Source organism: Diorhabda sublineata, chromosome 8 (assembly GCF_026230105.1).
Source record: "Diorhabda sublineata isolate icDioSubl1.1 chromosome 8, icDioSubl1.1, whole genome shotgun sequence".
NCBI classification, from domain to species: Eukaryota; Metazoa; Arthropoda; class Insecta; order Coleoptera; family Chrysomelidae; genus Diorhabda; species Diorhabda sublineata.
The window spans coordinates 20,965,301-20,986,698 of NC_079481.1; the positions used below are offsets into that span (position 1 = coordinate 20,965,301).

Genomic DNA, 21,398 nt, shown 5'->3' on the forward strand with positions numbered 1-21,398 from the left:
ATTTATCCACGCTGGTTTGGGGGATCTTCGAACGTCTTGCAAAGACGTTGTAAATGTCGAAAAAACTCCAACGCGGAAATTATGTTGGAATTCTCTATCTGAATATCTTCCTTATCGAGTGCAACATATAGTACACAAATATCGACGGGTTTGAGCATTTCCTTAACATTTAATGAATATTGTTTAATATCATAGCGGCCTGTTTTCTGTGATTAATAATCTTTCTTTGACCTGCTATTATATAACATCACTCAATAAGTCATGTGACTGACAAACATATGATGCTGCGTTGTCACATTAATATGATGTTACATATATATATATATATATATATATATATATATATATATATATATATATATATATATATATATATATATATATAAATACTCTACAAGCTCAACAATGGTTTCAAAAGTGTTATCTGGACTCTGCTCTATCGAAAAGAACCATTTGGTAATAGTATGTGAATGTAAACGTGGTCGTACAACGCCGATGATGGTGAAGGTTATGGTCGTCCAATTGAGGTAGTTACTCCAGAAAACATGAAAAAAACTACAAATTGGTTATATATAATTAAAATTGCGTGGGATACCTGAGGCCGTAAAGAAGGCAGCATGTTTACAATTATACATGAGCATTTGACCATAAGAAAGCTTTTTTTGTGGATGTCGCGTTTACTCACAGTCGATTAAAAACCAAAACGTGTTGAGAATTCAGAGCAGTGTTTGGCCATGTTTGCGCGTAATATATCAGATTTTTTGTATCGATATGTGGTAATGGATGAAACATGGATCCATCACTTCACTCCGGAATCAAAACGGTTATCATCTGAGTGGACTGCAGCCGACGAACCACGTCCGAAGCGTCCAAAGGTACAGCAGTCAGCTGGGTAGGCTATGACTTCAGTATTTTGGAATGCGCATGGAATATTGTTAATCGACTATCTCCAAAAGGTAGAGACCCTCAAAAGCGAATACTACATAGAGTTGTTGGATTATTTGAATACAAAAATCCAGAAAAAACGGCCTCATATGTCGAAGAAAAAACCACTGTTTCGCCAAGACAATGCGCCAATTCACAAGTCGATGGCAAAGATGGTAAAATTGAACGAATTACACTTCGAATTGTTTCCTCATCTACCTATAGTCCAGATATCGCTCCCAGTGACTACTGGCTATTAGCAGATCTAAAAAAAAGTTCGCCGGTAAAAAATTCAGCTCAAATGGAAAAGCTATTTCTAAAACTAATGCCTATTTTGATGCAAAAGACAAATCCTTCTACAAGCATGGCATTGAGAATTTAAAGAAGCGTTGAAATGGTTGTAATGCTCTTGAAGGAGATTAAATTGAATTAAATTAAATCTATTTTTGGCAAAACAAATGTGTTTTTCTTAGTAAGTCTCATGACTTATTGAGTGATGTGTTATCTTAGCAGAATGAAACTGTGTGTTAAGTTCATTTTATAAAATTGTAATTTAATTTTTGTACGATTGAGATTTTCAAACACCCGCTTTGTACCAGTATATTGAATATTTTTGTATATACAGTATCGTTCAATATGTGTATTTTTCAATGACACCGAGAAAAAAAGTAGTTGTAAAGAAAAGTCAAAAATGTACAAAGGTAAAAATAAAAAGTGAGGGTTAACACATTCGTTCAGTTTTACTCATATAATTAAGTCATGTTATCATCTGAGGGCAACAAACATAAAATATAGTCCACTAACCATATCAAATACCGACGACAGAGCAATGATTTGATCAAAATATCTGATTATCCTGAGTAGATTTGCCAGGATTTATATATTTCTATTTGTATCCTTTGCATAAAAGTAAGAAATATAGAACAAGTGGGCGAACTATGTAAGCACACAACCATCAACTATTCTGTACATATTAAAGACACTGAGTATTATATCTTTAGAGTTGGCTATACTAAAAAGAAAAAAATAAATTACCATTTCAAAAAACACGCTTGTAACAATAATGAAACTAAGAAGTAAAACATAATACTTTCAATTAGAATAAAATTACTGATGAGAAAATTAATGTCACTATTATAAAAGCGCGGGATACTTTATATGACATTTTTAATTTTCACTAATCGAAAAAATCATTCGGACAGTCCCGGACCAGGAATCAGACTCATATCTATTGGTTTCAAAACGCAAAGTGGTATTAAAAGAGTATCATGAATTCCTAATATTACAGAAATCATTAAATCCGGTCGATTCCTTATTTGATTCTACTTCAAATCTTAAATTTTCGCTTGTTTTTTTTGGTGTGTCAATTATTGATACATCTTCATCTAAACGGGTACGTCTCAGTATGTTTAGAGAGAAGCAACTTGTGACACCTTATTATTTATCTCATGCAAAGAGAATGGACTATAGTAACGAAAAGTCGAATTCATGTAAATAACTCATGAATTAAAGAATGTCTAGCAATTAGTTTTAGTTGAGACTTATCATATTGGATATGTGATGCTATTAATCTTAACTCCTTAAAAAATGGACTTTATTCACGTGGTTAATAACGTTTCTAGAAGTAATGTTACTTAACAATTAGATATTTTCAGGTAAGAATTAATGAATTCTCATAACAGACTTAGTGTTAACATTTTATGTAATAAATTAAATTTGACGTAGGTATTTCTTCAGGTAACGGTTACCAATTTCAATTTAGAACCGACTCCATAACGTCGAAGATTTTAGATTCTTGGCTTTTTCGATAAAATATACCAGAAGAATATCATCTTATCACAGTTTCAACTTCTCTGAGATCTCGCCATTCCATAAAAAGCTGATACTCGTATTCATATCTCGACCTAAATTTTGCTGGATTGTGCTGCTAATTCTAATATGTTTTTAGGAACATCTGGATTTTCTTCTGAATACATTTTTAAAACTAACATGGATAATGGCGATAATAAATACATATATCGTTGCTATGGAAATGTTAATAATATTTGGTACTATACGTTCTAAATTATTTAATTCTTCTCGTTTTTAGCGTTATTTTCAGATAAGTATAATAAAAAGTATCATTCATTACGTCCAGAAATTGGTTTTTCCGTGCTTGAATGAGAATTTGTCACGCGCGCACGAAAAATACTGATTTCCAGATTCCTAATATCAAATATATTATTTCGATGGAACCAATTCCTAAAAATTCTTCAACTTTTTGCTAAATACTACGAATCAATGTTTTGTCTATTTGTAATATTGGTTTTATGTAGATTTTCTAACACAATAGTTGGGCCATAAACTTTTTATCGAAAAAGTAGCTATTGTTTTAGAAACGTTTACTATGTTTTGAGAGATTTTGAAACATCCGTATATTTAAATTTGACGACATTGAAAATATACTAAAAATGTGATCATTTTTCAATTCAATTTCATATATGACATTTTTTACGTAAGGTAAGATGCAGATTACGACAACGTGATGCGTTGTACGATTTGCCGTCGCTGGTTGTGCTAACCGTATGCGGTGGACACGCCCGCTTACGGCAGCCTGTCAATAATTGACAAGATTCTAGCAGGAAATTAGAAGAAATTCCAGTAGAACAGGCATTATCTTTCACCAAGACTAGGCCATGCACACATTTGATAACTGGCTAAAAATTGTATATATGTCAAATAATGCATGGTTCCTCTATCATTTGTTTCAGTCTCTACAGAATTTTCTTGATGGAAAAAAATTGGAAAATAAGAGAAGTCGAAAACAATGTCTTTAAATTTCTTACCAATAAAAACCGATAGAATTATAAAACTACCCGCAAAATACTGGAATAAAATCGATTAAAAAACATTATTAAAAAATTTGAAAAAAGTAACCTTCATATAACCCTATATATTCAAATATTTCGTTTTATACTTTTCCGAAGCAGTTTTTAAAACCTTATGTTCGATGTTGGTTTTTCATCTTTTAATTTGACCTTTTCTAAAATTATCTTCAAGGTTCGAACAAGTAGTAGCTGAATGCTGTAACAGGCAATTTTCATTCCACGTGTACAAAAATCTCCGAAGGGGCAGCACCCCCAAGAGCCCCTGTATTTATTTACAGTCTCTAATTTGAGTTGATTACAACAATATAACTAATAATAACTTGTTGATATTTGCAGCTAGAAGTAAATATTATCATTACTGCTCACTTTTACTAATTATAATGTAATTAAATATTAAGAAAGCAATTCTTTTGATAGTAAATTAGTGAAAAATATCCATTACCTCCGTATAAAAATTATTTGACACTATTTTGGAAAACGTAAGTAACACTTACCAAAAAGTTATCAATTGCTCTTGACGACGCAACAAGCTGTGAGTCAACTTACTACCCTAGGGTGGTGATAATTCAAGCCATGTAAAACTTTCTACATACCAACAAGTATTGAAATTGCGTGATTCTTTGAAACATAGGAATTTCATTAATTAATATTAAGTTATGGGGTAATTTGATGTAAACAGCACACCAATTTATTTTTAACGATATAATTAACAACCTCATTGAATCCAAAATAGAACATTCAAAAGTATCAACTTACGGTTTATTAGAATCAATTTAAAGTAAGTTAATTGATTTGTAATAAATTTCATCACGTAAGATGCTTTAAGGTCCCTAAATTTATCGAGTTTTATTAATTAATAACAAAACAATTATTTCAACTTAGTTATTTATACTGAAAATGATGTAAGTAATATACCCTATTTCTAAACTAAGAGCACTATTTTAGGAAACCCAAATCACAAAACCAGAAATCACTAGATAGGAAGCGATGACATAAAATACTAGTCATACTAAAATTATACAGTCTAGAAATAATGAACCACAAACTAAATAATAACTAACCTAATAGATACACGGTAAAAGAGCGATTGCATATTATTGAAAACGAAAAAAAAAAAAAATATAAATAATTCGGTGACTACATTTGTAAGAAGGTTAATAACACAAGTTAAATTTGATGCACATGAAGTTTTGAAAAGTTTTGTATTTATTGGTGAAAAAAATTTCAAAACAATGATAAGATCCGAATCGTTTTTGATCAAATGTAAATAATTCAAAATGAAGGAACCACAATAGACGAAAATTGTATTACTCAGAGAGCAGAGCATGTTTGTTTTTCTAAAAGTGCTATATTAGAAATGAAGATCAGTTGAATAAAAAAATGGTTAAGTCTGAAATATAAGAAAATGTTATTTCATTTAAAAATAAAAATAAATCATCAAAATTATCTGTATGTAATATGCTTTAATAGAATAATGTATTGATTTTTCATCACTTCTTTCATAGGTTTCTTATTTGGAACATTTCATAGTAAGATTAGGTACCTATATAAAACAGGAAATTTCCAAATTGTATGAAAAAGGTCATATTTTTCAATAGACAACCTATTATAGTTAATCCTCAATCTGAAAAGAATTTCAGTACTTAGAAATCAGATGTGGTATAAAAATCATGGAAGTATTTGTATAATATTTTATTAACATTAATTGTAACAAATAAATATTTTGCATTGACTATATCAAAATTATCAATTACATTGTTTATTATTTGTTATTTCAATAAACACTAAATAAATTTATATAAATTAAATTATAAATAAATATAAGAGAAAGATCGTTGCACGGCTATCCATTTAGGAAGGTGGAGCATGACCTTTATCTACCTACATCATGTATTAATTAAGGGCTCAATATTTTACAATGCAAAAATGCACAATCACTTGCCAATTGAAATCAAGTCGTTATCATCTTTTCCAGCATTTCGCAATAATTTGAGGGCATATTGTAAATTGGCTTCTACTCTGTAAACGTCTTCTATTCTAATTCTTGGGTTTCTAGGTGAATAATATACAAGTATGGCGAGAATATATAATCGTTACACGCGTTTTTCAATTTTTTATTACATTAACAACGTCGAACTAACAATGTCTTAAAACTTTAATAATATTGATTGATATTTATATTAATAGTTTAATTATTAGAATTATTAACGTTGTATGAATGTTTTTCCGTTTTTTCCAAGTATAATTCATGGTATGTAAGTATATTTCCTAGTTTCGAACTATATTACCAGCTCTCGCTATTCTTCGGTCGCAAAATTGTTCCCCTATAGTAAAAATATTTAATTCTTTTTAATTACTGTTGAAATAATTGTAATTGTAACTCGATACATTTAGTGACCTCTGAGCTTCTTATGTAATGAAACTAATTAGAAATCAGAATAAATTGCGTTAAATTGATTTTAATATACCGTAATTTGTCACTTTTGAATGTTCCATTTCGTATTTAATAAGGTTGTTAATTATATCGTTAAGAATGAATTTATTTCTAACAATAGTTTTATATTACATGATTTCCTTGGAGAAATATAAACGTTTTCATAAATTAACTGTTATTCTCATTAAATTGCCCCTTGATTTAATATTTACAAAACTCCTACACTCTTTCAAAGAATCTCAAAATTCTAATAATTGTTGATAAAAATGCTCCATTTATTATGGACGTAGCGTCAACCGCATATTAATAAATACAGAGGTCAGTATAATTCAGGCAGCAAATTTTGCTTTAAAAGAAAAAATGAACAGTCAAAATTACAAAAAGGATTCAAAAAAGACAGATTGGTTCGACTACTCAACTAACACTAGAGCCACTGTTTCCATATTTTCGTTAGTTGTTACAGACACCCGTCGTTTAGAACGCGGCGCTTTGGCAAGAGAGCCTGTTGTTAAGAATTTCTAGTATGTCCACACTAGCGGCGAGTTCGGAAATTTTTGTTGACATGTTGACGTTTTATCATGACACAGACACAAGTTGCTGAAGCACGAACATGTGTTAATCTTTTTTAACTAAGTCGATAATTCGGTCCTGAAACTCCTGTTTTGTGATTTTGTGGAATATCTTTCTATCTCTATTTTTACACAATCCCATAGAAAAAATCTAGAGATGTAAAATCTGGAGACCTTGGGGGCTATATTGGTCCTCTTCTACGAATCCTCCTCGCAGGAAAACAATGATTTAAAAACTTGCGGAAATCACGTGCATCCACAATCGTATGTTTACTGTTGAAAATTGAATCATATAAATTTAACCATTAAATCTTAACAACTCAATCTTTTAATTTACCACATTTCTATTAGGTAACAATGAAATTAACTTATTCTACCTACAATTCACACTACAGATCAACAAGTGTCGTGGTGTGACTTTTAGAAGTGCATTTCTTCTTAGGATTGCGAAAAAACATCTTAGAACTAATAATAATAATAATGCATCCCATATTTCATCTCCTAGTTTGCACCTCAGCTAATTGCACAAATATACACATACAAAAAGCGCGGTCTGGCGAAATGGAAGTATCGGAAATCGTTTTTAGTTATTTATAAACTTGCTTGGAATTATAACCTCTCGTGGTATTCATTTACTGTTTGATTATGGTTTTATAAAATTAGAACATCTGTGATGACATTTTCGCTATTTGTTGACCGGCGTTATACATATTACTAAGCTCTCGTTTCATCTCCCATCCTATAAAAATCAAAATTTCTCTGCGTTGGGTTTTAATTGAAGTGGACATCATTTACATCTAAAACTTTTTTCTCAAAATTTGGTGTATCTTACAAAACGTCAAAAACGTCAAATATGATATTCGATAATTAATTGTTATTGTGTTTTTTGTGTTTAATTTTATTCTTTTCTACCTAGAGATACAGTTTACCAAGTACCGGGTGAGTCACCTAAAATATTGAACTAATAATTTTCAATCCTAGTAGCAAATTCTTAAAGTAAATTGTGTAATAAATTCGTAATGATTACGTAGAAATAATCATTGACGACCGCTGTCATTACTGAGTATCAAATAGTATCAGACTTTCCAAATGAAATATTATAATAATCACATTTCATGTTACAAAAACTAACAATTACTTCACCGTGTTAAAAACTAGTCTCCTCACCATGTTTGCATGTTATCAATTAAATCTGCATTTAAAATATTAATATTTGAGTTTTTTGTTAAAAGTAGGAATATATAAGTACTTCAAAATAATCAGGCTATTATTTCACCATTTTTCATTTAAATACATTTATAGTTTTAAAGAATTACGTTCAAATTATTGTGGAGGATGTAGAAAACTATAAATATTTAACTGCATGCTATGAAAAATTTATTTGAATTATCTTTATGGTAATTTAGAATACATTATGTTTGAAATTATCCATAAATAATATGGAAAGATAATATCTAATGTAGTCTTAGTACAATAATATATTTCGTGATTTAAAAAAAATACTACATAATCCAAGGAACCATTGAAGCAAAAATATATTCAGAGTAGCCTAGTCTTTTATTAATTTATTTACTGAAAGCAAGTTTCTCCTCTTCTATCTTCTATAAAGTACTAGTCATCAAAAGCACTTGAAGCTATATATCCATAATAAATGCAATTGTTAGTAATAATATTCTTATACATTAATGCTTCTTAGAAGAGACACAAGTATTTAGTTTGATCTTTCCGTATTTTTGGAAAATTGATATTTAGTTCTTGAAAAACAGATTCGTTTATTAGATATCCAAGGTACACGTTACTGGCTGTTCAATGAGTTTCACTGTTTAATAAGCGATGTGTGATTAGACTCATAGTTTTTGAAGATAGTCGATGCGCCCAATTCCATGACTCACAAAAAATACTCGCCCTTATTTTTCTGGCCGATGAAACCGTCTTTGCCTTTTTCGAAGCATGTTCACCCTTTTAATCAATTGCTTTGACTGTTTTATTTATTAAAGGTGGTGGTACATACAGGTTTCATCTACAGAATGCGCTTTTGGTCCAAAGTCATCAAAGGTTGTACCGAACACGTAGAAAGCTTACGAATGCATAATTCTTCAGTCAGTTTGTGGTAAATTATTTCATTAGAGCATAGAGTTTTCGCGTTCTTGGGCTTTTTTAAAACCCAAGAGTGACGTATTCATTTTATTAATATCCGGGTAGACCTGGGCTCCCGGGTATCGTCAATTATGAATAAAACTTTATATTATCTTCTTGTTCCGTTTCATTCAATATTTATTAATAGAAAAAATTTAACTCAAAGTTTTTCTAAATAACTGATGTAAACTTCTTCAAACAAAAATAAACTTACTGTTTTACAGAATGTAAGCTATCATATTTATGTAACAAGTGTGTAAAGTAGCCTTTTTTCGACGAATGTGAAAACGACAATCACATGAGGCAAAAAAAGACCTTCACACACGAATTATATACAATATTTTTTCTACTACCGAAAATTATATCATAATACATAAGTTATTTTAATGGTAATTATCCTTACAAAACATATTATAGATTTATTAATATTTTGAGCATTTTAATCAAGATTTGAACAAATTAACAAAACAATTGACGAATTTGTGTTATTTGTCTACTCTTTTTTTTGGCATGTATAAATGCCACCTAAAAATAATTATTACATGAGTAAAAAAATAAAAAATTACTACAGCGCGACTCGATCCTAGTACCTCCCGCATGTGAGCCTTGTACTCTAGCCACTACACTACAGAGACCTTAATAATACGTTTCTTTATGCACCAGTGAGTAAAGTTTTACGCTCTCGAAAATGTGTCTAAAGCATGGTAGTAGAAAATAATTATTTTTATAAAATAGACAAACAATTATCTGTTTTCAGCTTAGTGCTGTTTGCTAACAAGGGTAGAAGGATGGTAGAACCTGTTTGATGGCGTTATTAATGGATCCATTTAAATGCGTTTCAAAGAAAGTGACAGTCATTTCGAGCAACGTGATATTATCATTATCATCATCAATTGAGTTGCCTTTATCTCGAACATCAGAGTTTCCAAACAAATGCACCAGTAGATTTTCACTATATGTCAAGGTGGCGGGGTTGTGTAAACATTTGCAAAGTGAAAAAAGTCCTATAGCTTTTCGCTATGTGATTCTTTCTTTCAGTGCTGAATACAATTCATCTGACAAAGAAGTTCGAATTCTACGAATCGTTTTTAATAGAGCCGAAACTATAACGTCGTATATAAGTAATATTTTCGGCTCAGCGACTCCACTGCCAATTCATCAGAACTGAATTCCAAGTTCTGCAAAACTTCTTCGTTCCAAGGATAACTCATTTCAGCGAAAGCTAACTTCAAAACTTTTAACTTGTGTACTTTGTCTTTTACCACCATACTAAGTTTATTGGTCCCAATAAGTACTTTTCAGGTTATTCCGCAACTTGGTAAGGTTAGGATAACCTGACAAAAACCTGATGAGGATAACACGCAGATCAGTAATGAGGTCCTGATCAAGTTTAAATTATATTGTCCTTACCAGGTTTACCTTATATGGTACTGATCAGGATTGCCCCATGATATCCTCATCAGGATTACCTCATAAGATCCTTATCAGTATAACCTTATATGGTTCTGATCAGGATTACTTTACATGGTTCTGATCAGGACTCCCTTGGACTGCTCTAATCAGGATTACCTAACGTATTCCTGATTAAATTTTCCTTCTGGTTTGTATTGGAGTAAGAGGTTCACACAAGCTAGTATTATTTATTAGAATACATAGAAACTTTTGATAAAAGCAAAAACAGCACTTTAATAAAAGTACAAATCATAACTTGTTTCGACAAACTCTTTCTTGATCACTGCACTCGAATTTTTTTTGTTTATTTCAATTTTGAATTTACTATAAACTCATTTGTACTATAATGTATGAAATTTCAATGTTGAGCACAAATTTTCTGTACTTGTATCAACCACCAGTTTAAGAAGAACTAAAACAACTGCACATTTTCCCTCTCTGTAGGTACGAGCCGTTGTTATATATATGAGCGACAAGTCTAAACAAGTCACTCTATGTCCATTTCATATTTCCAAAGCAATTTCTAAAAGTAAAATGAGAGTACTTTTGTATTGAAATTAATAGGAGGTAACAAATATTTGGTTTAAAATTAGTGATTTGATAATAGAAATATTCGGGAAGAACTGACTTTCCAAATTTCTTGAAAAAATATTATTTTTCCATTAAGGTAAATCTGAGAGATTTCTTGTATGACCACGATCAGGAAAGCCTGAAGATAAATTAATTTATTATTATACGAGTCAACCTAATGTGATTCTAGTGTGGACCTTGTCGGTATAACCTGATAAGAAATATTTTCCATTTTAATAAGGTGATCCTTTTATGGACATGATCGGGGACACCTGATGAAAAATTAATTTATTTTAAATGGAGTTATCCTGATGAATGCGTGTATCGAGCGCACAGATTATATAGGAGAGAGCATCGATCGCACATTTGAGGTATAAAGACAGTTTCTTCAATCCCTGTATTTAGCTTGAAATATTTATTACCGTAAATAAAAGAAGAAAACTCCTAACCTAACTTAACTGAACCTAACCATTCTTAAATTAAAAGGTTTTTGGTGGAAAGTACAAAATGCATTTTTTTTATTATTTTGGACCTAATACCAAAAATGTACTAATTCTTAGAAAAAATAATGTTTTCTATCAATTTTTGTGCAAAATTTTATATAATATTGAACATTTGCTCATTTTGGAAAATCTTATATGTTGATTATGATTTTTCGTTTTGTCCTAATGATATTAATTATTCAAAAGCTCGTATGTTTGCTCATCTCTAAGACTCACTTCGGCAGATCAAATTTTCTTGTACGCTCGTCGAACGATCTTCATGTTGTTGGTCGTTACATATAATGTAAATATTTTTTTTTAATTAATACCCGGTTACCATAGTTTTTCTTTAAATATCACCTGATTCTTTTTTAAAGTTGTCTGAAAAATTGAAAACAACAGATCAAAATAAAAGATAAAATAAGCATAACAAAAGAAGTGACATGTGGAGTGCCTCAAGGAACGGTCTTGGGCCTATTGTTATTCACTATTCACATGAATAATATTATATTTTTATTGGAGAAAATGGGACAAATCATCAACTTCGCTGATGATACTGAGGTTGTATATAAGGACACAAAATGGTACAATTTGAAATAAAAGCTGAAATGGATTTTGTAGAAATTATAACTATAAATTATTATAAGTGTTATTATATTATAACAGTTTATCTACCATTCGGTAGCCTCGAGAAAGCTATTCCAAATTTGATATAACAAAACGAAATTCTTTCACAGTAAATCCAGAAAATGAAATTAAATATTTGGGTTTAATGTTAGATCGTACTTTCCGATGGAAAACTCATGTGGACTATATAACAAAAAAAATAAGGAGTAAGATTTAGTTTTAAAAAAATTATCCAATTCTTAGATAGTGTGTGTTTCAAAAACACACACTAAACATGTACTAAAAGTTTCGCAAAATAAATTTTTGAAATTACTTACAATAATTATAACAGGTATCCCACCGATAAACTTCTCATCGTGACTGAAGTATCAGATATCCGTCAAATATATTATGTACACGTCAATTTATGACAATACTTAAAAAATATATGAAACTAGGAATAAACAAAAGTATGTTGCACCCTTTATGAACAAGAAGATGGGACAGAAACGTTATTTATACTTAGGGACTGTATTATATAACAACTTACCGGATGATATAAAAAAAGAAAATACACTTAATAGATTGAAAACTGTAATAAAAGTTATAAATGGAATAGACCAAGAAAGGATATCCATGAATTAATTGACAGTCCTCATCTAAAAGAAACTGAGATATTGAATGTAATGTCATATTTATACAAAAATGATTTTGTGTTATATAATAAATGGTAGTTTACGTTACAAGTCACGAAATTGGTGTTTTACTGGAAGAGTGGTCAAATTGCGGGGCGAGTCTTGCAAGCCTGCGAATCCAGTAAAAAACCATTACGTACAATATTTTTTTTAAAACGGGCATTGTTGTACCATAAACTTCATATTATTCAGTTTAAATTTTTTAACAAAAACACATATCGTGTCCGCCTTAACAATTTCATTTTCCATTAATTCACAATCAAATGCATCATTTTGAATATCCATTTTATAATAAATGTCACGTTTTCAACTAAACGTCAAAATATGTCAAGTTATTTTATAGTTTTAAATAATACAAAACTCGGTTACTACAGACCACTATCTTAGACTATTTTATCATATTTTTCATTGAAGATGATAGGCCGGAAAGTAAATAAATAATATTCTGGCTCGGTCCGACAAAATGAGATTTTCTGACCTAAAAATAAACAGGAAAGTACTAATTTTTAGACCGTTTTAAAAAAAATATTACTCCACTTTTTTGATTTGTTTCATTTCTTATATGTAACAGTTAACTTAGATAAGTTAAGGAATAAGTACTTAATTGCTTTTATATATATATATATATATATATATATATATATATATATATATATATATATATATACTTTTTATTTGATGAAATGTGTTTATTGAAGCAAATATTTCAACTCAATGTAATTAATTATACTATATATTTTTATGTCAATAAACAATATATATATACCCAAGTCCTCCCGATCCGAGTAGCATATAAGCACAACGTACATGATTTTGGCAAACGGCCGGTAATTACACTTTCTGATTGGTTCGGGCTAGGTAGCAGTACGTTCTATCAGTAAAGTCAGTACGTTTTGCAAGTGAGTTTAAAATGCATGTGTACGCCAGATAACAGTACATATTGTACGTTATGCCAGAAAATTAAAAGCACGTCAGAATATATTTAAAGATTTATTACCAAATACAATAATAATACAATACAAAAATTACGAAAAGTAATCACATTAACCCAAACTAAAAGGCATATTTAGTAGGACCTAAAAGACTAAGTATAATTTATAAGTTGCTAGTGTCCACTGCTATTCGATTTTGCATTTGCTACGTTATTTTCCACATTTACATATAAATTCCGTATTTTCTTTAATATTCTTGTTTTTTCCGTAACGGCTGGTCTTTCACTAGACATTCTCTTACTGCCTCTTGTAATACCAGGTTTTCTTTTGGCAATGGTTGTTGGTTGTACACGAATTGCTGTACGACAACGCCTTAAAGGGATACTGGATCCTGCCGTGCAGAAAAAACTCCATATCATTTGCGCACATTATTATGTAATACAGTATTAAAATCAAGTTCAACTCATAAACGTGTGCTTGCTTGCTTAAAACGACACGTGGCGAGGAAGCAAAAACAAAGGCGCGGGGGTATGCATCTGCTGAGGTCGCAAAATGTACATCCATTTGAGATATGCAGAGCAATTCGTACTGTTATTTGGCGAGAGGAAATTCGGTGGCAAAATGTACATTTATTTGGCGCCCGCATAGCAATGTGTACTGTTATTTGGCATCGACCAATAAAGTAACTCTATTCCTCTATCAAATACATGTACCTTGTGCTTATATGCATTCGGGTACCCGGTCCCGAAAACCCTATTGGAGTATTACCGAATATTTAAATTAGTGGTACTACATTTTGCATGTTATATAATTGAGAAAACTAGTGTAAATCATTTTAAAAATAATTTTTTTTTATTTTTTGTTTCAGGTAAGTTCTGAAGTTTACAGTAAGTGTATTTGAAAATTATTATCATTCTGACAAGTAATATACAGAATGACTATAATCATACCATTTGTATCAATATAATAATTTACGACACTAGTAATTTTAAATATATTTTAATTTTAGTTTAGTTTCATTAAAACAAGTCTTTTATGTTCTTATACAATTTATAATGCAAATGTACCTAGTTAATAGTTTAGTCACGTAAACTATATTGACTTTGACCTATGGTGTGCATGATGGAGTAGTTGTTAGTCGAATGATAAATCAACAACATTTGATAATGATGGTGTTTGATACATTATATTTGAAAAAACTTACCCACCTATTTTATAAACAAATACTATGTGAAATATCTATTTTACCAATTGTACGATAACTTTATTAGCTGTTGTCAAATATGAGATGAAAATAAGAAATAATTAGTATCAAAATTTTTACTTAACATAACTATCAAAAATTAATAGAAGTAATACTACGGGAATATAAAATACTAATAATAATAATAATAATAATAATAATAATAATAATAATACATCGAAGACTTAAAAAGTGGAACCAGAAATAGTGGAGTGTATAAAAAATTGAAACCTTTTTCATAAGGAAAATCAACAGTAGATGCCATTTACTTTTTACTTTACTTTACAACAATTATATCGAAAAATGCTGTGAGCACAATATTGGAATTTAATTTCTCTCCATCGACAGTCTGAAAAAGAGGATAATTTATTATGATGGGCATGGAAAAACTGAAAGTAACCCAAAAGTTAATATGATTGGTTGAAATGCTAAATTCTATGGAAAGAGGGATTATAAAAGAGGTACTATCTGAGAAATTTGAAATAAATGTTGGAGTAAGGCAAGGTGATGGACAATCAAAACAATTAATACCATATGCTGATGATTTAAATCTAATAGCAAAGGATCGAAAAAGTCTTGAAGACACTTTAGAAAAGTTGTAAGGGAGACAGGAAAAACAGGATTGACAATTGATCAGATAAAGACAAACTATATGGAAAGAAGGATGATCACAAACCAGAAACAGTTAAGGTAAATGACCTAAGCTTTGAAATAAGCACCTTTATCTACTTAGGAACTATGATAATTAACAAAAATGACACAAAGAATGTGTACATCATAATGCAGAATAACAGAATAAGCCGAGCAACCCAATTGAAAGTCTATAAGATTTCGATGAAACTAGTAGAACATACACTGCGGAAACTAGGAGACTAACAAATATGGACCAATATCAACTAAGGATATATGAGAGGAAATAAGTAGAAAAGTTCATAGACTATCGAAAGGTGAAAATTAGTATAGAGAACCTATGAACTTTGAAATTAAAAATATATTAGAAAATGAGGATATAGTAAATACAATTAAGCAAAAATGTTATGATGATTTGCACACATTAAAATTATAGAAAAACTGAAGACTAAAAAATGTATGGGAAGATTCGATTCTACAAGTCTAGGAGTACGTGACTGGAACAAACAGATGCAGGACAGAAAAAAATGGAGAACAATTTTTTTGCTTTCGCTACTATGTTCGTGTTTCGTACTTTATGATATAAGGTTTGAGTGAACAACGTATAGCCTTGTATTATGGTTTTATTCGGCGAAAATGCTGCTGAAACTGTTTTCATGTTTTGATGTTTAACACAAGATCAAAAATTTGAAAAAAATGGAGATCTTGTGTTAGGCACAGACCGTCGGGTGACAATTGATCAAGTGTCAGTAAGTTGGGATAAAAAGAGTTTCTGCGAAGATTTTTTCTCATGTTCTCACTGATAATAAGAAAGGAGTTGATAGAATTGAAAAATATACTTCAAGAGAACAGTTCCAAACTGAGCAGGATACCAATTTCACAACTTTGAAAAGGTGAAGAAAAAACTAAGAAGGAGTTCTCAGCCTTGTATTTGTCGTTATGAAGGGTATATTAAAAGGGATGACGTTGTTTTGTAAGAACTTTGAAATTTATTATTTTATAAAAAATAATTTCGGTTATAACCTCAATATTACGGGTGCAGTATATTCAGCAGTTTATCAATAAAAATGCTCCAGATAAAGTTTTGTTCAATATTTATAGTGGTTAAAGTATAGAGAGGGGTAGGATATAAAATTGACCTGTTGCTTGAGAGGAACAGTAAATTTAACTTTTGGATATATTATTTACGATTGAAGTATACGAAAATGGGAAAATATATACGAGGGTTGCTACTTAAGTTTTGAGATGTGACAAAACTGATAAGGTTTGACATTTTTAATGATGAACGTACTCAGAACGTGTCGTCATACGAGTGCTATTTGAGTTGTTTACAGATACATGAACCATTCATCTTGGTAAAAAAATGGAATTAATCGCGAACATTTTCAGGGATTGATTTTCTATGACTTTTGAGGTGAATTAAACAAACAGGAAGGTGCCGATCAAATCGCTTCAACTTTTGGTGATGAAGCACCATCTCGAGCCACCGTATTTCACCGATATTCCAATTTCAATCGTGGTTGCATTTTGCTATAGGATGAATTTTGTGAAGGTCGTCTTAAATCACCTGTTGTACCAGAAAACATCGATGCTGTGCGTAAACTGATATTTCAAGATCGTCATGTAACATACCATGAGATTGAGACATAGTTGGGCATTGGTTCCACTCGCATACATTCAATGCATCAACATTTGGCTGTCATAAGATTTGTTTGCGTTGGACATCGCATAATTTGACAATCGCTCATAAAAGCTCGTGTCGATTGGTGCAAATAAATGCTGAAAAAATTCATTCGCCGTACTTCAAAAGACATCTATAAGATTGTGACAGGCGACAAATCATCTATCTATGCATATGAACTCGAAACTAAATAATAATCGCCTATATGGGGCTTTCAAGATGAGCCAAATCGAACAAAACTTGTTCGCACATGAAACTTGTTTTCAGAATAATGGGAGATGTCGCTACCATTCCATTAGAGCAATGTAGAACGGTCAGTTCTGAATGTTGCACCAGCATTTGCTTGCCAGAATTGTTCGAACAAATTAGGGAAATCAATCACAGAATCATGTTCCATCACGACAATGCGAGTTTCCACACATTAGCTTAAACAAAAACATTTTTGAGCAGTCAAAACATCTAACATGGATCATCCGCCGTTCAGTTTGTGTTTTGCACCCAATTATTATAACTTTCTATTTGTGCAAATCCAAAGTAAATTGCGTATGCAACAGCAGCAGAATGTTGTAAGCGGTTTGTAGATCAATGCGATCAATTGTAACAGGAGATGAAACTATTGTCTTTTACTATAATCATACATTCAAAAGAGGTTCCCTGCAAGTAAGAGAGCGTGTGTTAAAAAATGCAAAAATCATGTAAAAGATAAAAATAGTTATGACTATAATATTTTGGGATTTCGAGGGTATCCTTTTGATTGACTTTAAAAAATCTAATACAACCGTGAACAAGGCATATCACTCTGACAGACTAAGGCAGTTGCGTCAAAAAAGCATCGAAAAAAGTCAAGACAAAATCATCCGACCTTTGCGCTTGCTTCATGACAATGCTTCAGTCCACACTGCTTTGCTTTCCAAGGCTACTGTACACGAATGTGGCTTCACAGAGATTTAACACAGACCATATAGTCTTGATTTGGCCCCGTTCGACTATTTTTAATTCACAAAACTGAAAGCCGAGTTTACGGTATACGAACATTTTGAGTCTAAAGATGCATCATATTTTATAGTGCCATAGAAGCTTTATTCAGACATTCTGAAAAGTGTGTAGAAATGAAAAGGAGAATATATTCGAAAATAATCACAATTGTTTTATTCATGACCTTTCTCTGTATGTTAGGCTAAGAACTCATATACCGCACTACATACTATTTTTGCTGTCCATTTAAAACACATACTGCAGTATAATACGTATCAGCCAATTCCTCATAACCAACTGCAAATTATATCGGATTTCTAAGAAAATATATCTATATATATATATAAATATATATATATATATATATATATATATATATATATATATATATATATATATATATATATAAAAAAATTTAGTACGCTGATTTTAATTTTAACATTTTTTGGCCTCGAATAAGTCATCCACTTCTCGAATATGAATAGAATCAAATAAGGTTAAATTGACATGGTTTATGGGATCAAAATAATCAAAATAACTTTCGGTTAAGCTATACACTGGAAATTTTTCATGGAGACAGGTTTTATTAGTGCATTAACATGAAATGCAATTACCTGATTCGTCAATAGTATGATATTGACGTCAGAAACACACTTGAAGGCGGTCACAACAGAGTAGTTGTTGATGTTTTTTGGATATATTATCAGATTACCACTAATTTTGTGCTTTTACGACATGTTAATGGCATTGATCTCCCAAAAAAATGTGATAAACAAATAAATCAGCTACGTCTAAATATTACCAAGAATATCTTAATGTCTTTTATCGAAAACGGGTGCTTCGAAATGTTAATAGCCAGTGTAACAAGAAAAAAAGCGACCGAAGCCGTATCAAGATGTTGTTAGATATGTTTTGGGTCAGGAATTGGATCAATCAATAACCTGGTGCATTTCTAGTAATTACATATTGTGTTTCTAAGGTCATTTTGAGTCCCCTACACAATATAATGATAAATTTGTTTGGATTCTTTTGTGGTGATATATAGCTGTTAGTTTTTTTTAGGTCGCCACATTAGAACATCGCTATACCGTAAATAAAAGCTGCAGCTATCCAGCCACCTTACAGTTTCTCACTGCGAAAGAATTTATAGCCCGTATGCATTTTGATAACGAGCGTAAGCTTTCGCAGAGCCGAAAGAACCCAGCGTGTTTCATCGCATTTTGTCCGAAGAATAGTTGATTATAAAATAGCATCTGGAATAGAATCCAAAGAAAATACGTAATTCCTTCAAAGTTAAGAAAGAGCTAAAACAACTAACAAGAAAAAAGGCAAAACGAAATAAGCTGAAAAATATACATAGTAATTATGACATTACTTTTTACGGCCTCGGTCTCCTATTGAATGCTATATGCTAGCGTATAGTTGTGTGATGTAAAATGGATGTAAATTCGACACTTTTGGTAGCACTTATATTACTTGAGGAATAGGTACGAGACGACCGCATAAGTGGAAAAGTCGGGGCAACAAGCCACCGATTATTTATGAATAGATAGTGTCAATCAAACAATTAAAACATATCGGGTAACTTGTGTAGAGATATATAATAAAGCTGCCATCAAAAAGACATCCTAATATCACCTGACGAAAAAGCTGCTTGTCACTTTTATTGTATCATGCACAATAACATTGGACTAATTCAATGAACAATTTGTTGTTTCTTTATTGAATTTGGACATTTTGTGCAGATACCAAATGTGACGTTTACGCTATAATGGTTCGAAATTGAAACGCAGCGCAAAATATTTGAATGGTGCCTAGGCCCTAGGGTGTCCACACGCCAACGTCAGCGCCAAAGACCACAACAGTACATTTCTATAGTATGTTTATTATATTGCAAAGTTTGTAAACGCAGTCTCATTTTTTTTTCCTCAGATAACCTTTTAAATTATGTTCTAAATACTAAGATGCCTGTGCTATGTAGGCTCCACACTAATCCACCTTATATATTTGCGCATTTTTAAAACGTTTTCCTAGTTCTCTAGTAATTTATCAAACGAGTTATTATATTTTTACAATTTCACTATTATTTGGAAAGTGCTTGCGATAAACTATTTGTTTTAACTTTACCAAGAGAATAATAACAAAGGATAGGTCTGAAAATCTAGCAGGTTATGTCACACTCATTCTTCTAATCCATGCTTCACTTTCACCATTTGTGTAGAATGAGCAGGGCAGCTGTCACGTTGAATGAAATGATTTTGTGAAATATTTAAAGGAAGTTCATCAATAACTCTGCAGAATTTCTAAGTGCTGATTTAACAAAACAAACAGAACTGCAATCACCTTGTTTCGGCCTACCCTTCTGAAGTGTGATAAATTTTGAGTTGGTACAGGTTAATTTTCTGTGATTTAAACAAATTATATTAAAAAATTTGATGTAAGGATATAAATATTGATTCTGAACTTAATGTCGTATTTTCCATTTGAAAATTTCCAAATACTTAATTTCAAAAACTAACATTGAAGCAGTATTAAACCAAGCTCAATTCTTATCAATGAGAATTAAATCGAGAATTTTGTACCTTCTACAAGACTCGTTTTACTATCCAGAGACACAACATAAATTTCTCCTTTACATGTAGATGATTTAATAAGTTTTCGATGTGTCAATAAAAATAGCTACATTTTCAAATATGACAATATACGAAACCTCTCAAATCACATGTTAATAAATCAAAGTTACTTATTTTTTACCATAGGGGGCCTAAATATCAAGTAGACTTTGACATTATATAAATTCTAATCATTGCTGAAATTTTTGATGGTATAATAAATTCTAAAGGAAAGTCATATTTTTCATTTAAAAGCTCTCGCGTGCACAACTAACGCCAGTGCTACTCCATACTTTCGTTAGTTGTTACAGATACTGGTTGTACAGAACGTGGCGCGTCGGTAACAGAGCCCGTTTTTGAGAATGTCTGGTACGTTTTCACACTGCTGATTTGTTAGCGGCGAGTTCGGAAATTGTTGTTGCAATTCATAGTTTCATAATCCGCTTTCTTACGCAGATACGACATAATAATAAAACTCTTTCTTGAAGCGTAAACTTGTATCGGTTATTCATTCTGTAAACGCGTCTACTCGACGAGCACGTGTTATCATGACACAGACACAAATATCTTGTTACTCTAATTTTCTTGAA

The 21,398-nt window shown here is 31.1% G+C and overlaps 1 protein-coding gene across 1 annotated transcript in view; it reads left to right on the forward strand.

The window, feature by feature from the left end:
- Positions 1–21,398, forward strand: part of LOC130448458 (ATP-binding cassette sub-family D member 1) — a 142,178-nt gene that overhangs the window by 17,057 nt on the left and 103,723 nt on the right. The gene's annotated exons all lie outside the window — the stretch shown is intronic.